Genomic DNA, 1,578 nt, shown 5'->3' with positions numbered 1-1,578 from the left:
TCGTTATTGCTTTCTTTGTAATTCCATTTTTTTGTTAGAAACCATACTGTGTACAGCTTCAATCTTTCGGGATTGATTGTCACTCAAATTTTATGAGGCCTATCTTGATGAATGTTTCAGGTACAGTTGAAAGATTGTGCATTCTGTCGTTGTTGGTTACAGTGTTCTATATATGTTAGTTAGGTCAAGTTGGTTGATACATACTAATTTTTGTCTATTTATCCTATCAATTACTAAGACTGAAGTGTCAAAAATCCCTAAATATAATTGTTGTACTGAGTTGAATGGTGTTTCCTCAAATTCATATCTATCCAGAATCTGTAAATGTTACCTTATGTAAAAAGAGGGCCTTAGCAGGTGTGATCCAGTTTAAGATAAGTTTGCACTGGATAAGGGTGGGCCTAATCTAAAGACTGATGTCCTTATAAGACTAAAACATTTTGATGAGAGACACAAAGGGACATGGCCATGTGAAGATGGAGGTAGACTGGAGTTATGAAGTCACAAGCCAAAAACAGCAGGGATTGCTGGCAATTACCAGAAGCTTGAAGTGGCAAGGAAGGGTCCCCCCTAGGCCTCCGGCCTGATTCTGACTGAGGCCCTGCCAATACCTTGATTTCGAACTTCTAGCCTTCAGAATGTTAAGACAATGAATTTCTATTGCATTAAGAAAAGAAAAAGATTTTAGGGTGTTATTTTGACAAATTTCTCTGGAATGTTTAAAAGTTTTTAAAAAGAAAAAATGCTCCCCATATTGTTGATAAATCAAAAAATAGGTCCTTTATCTAGCACAGTATTACATATGTATGTATATATGTATGGGGTTATATTATAAAGACTTTCTTTTTTATTGTTGAAAGTATTACAGGTGTCCCCTTTCCACCCCCATTGACCCCACACTTTCAACAGGATAACTATTTGCTGTGCTGTAAACTATGGGGTCAAATTCAAACAAAAGTAAGAACACAAAGATGAAAATTCTCACCTTAATCCTGACCTAGATCATTACCTATCAATCACGGAATGACTCTGTGCCAAGTTCTGGGCTGTGTGGTGTACCTTTCAAGGATTCAAAGATAGACAGGCAGCCCTGTTCTCAAGGTGCTCCCAGCTTAGTGCAGGAGAAAGACCTATGCCTGCAACACATGCAGGTGATCAGTGCTCATGCAAACAAGTGCAGCGTTTTGCAAATAATTCCTAATTAATGTTTCTTTATTGGCTAGCCAAATTTCTCTCCCTGCTTAACGGATCCAGGAAAGAGGCTGGCTTAAGCTACTCGGAATTGAGGTCAAGTTAGATTGTGGCAAGAAGGGAAAACCGGCCTCTTCCATCCTTGGAGGGAAGAGAGTATAAAAGGAGCAAGGGAATGGGACACCTGTGTCCCAACCTGTTTCCTGGTGTAGAAAATCCTAGTCGAGTGTCTCTTGGACTTGGGAAAGAGCCGGGTGTGAAGAGCACAGAGGCGGGGAGCTCCCACTGAGCCCTAACTTAACAGGGGATGGGCCAGTGGTGCCGGGGTACGAGGGGCCAGAGACAGCACAAAGGCGCCTGGTACAGATACAAGACAACCCCTTCCCT

This window comes from Molossus molossus, unplaced genomic scaffold (assembly GCF_014108415.1).
Source record: "Molossus molossus isolate mMolMol1 unplaced genomic scaffold, mMolMol1.p scaffold_m16_p_8, whole genome shotgun sequence".
NCBI lineage: Eukaryota > Metazoa > Chordata > Mammalia > Chiroptera > Molossidae > Molossus > Molossus molossus.
The sequence above is the reverse complement of the archived record's forward strand: the minus strand, read 5'-3'. Positions refer to the sequence as shown.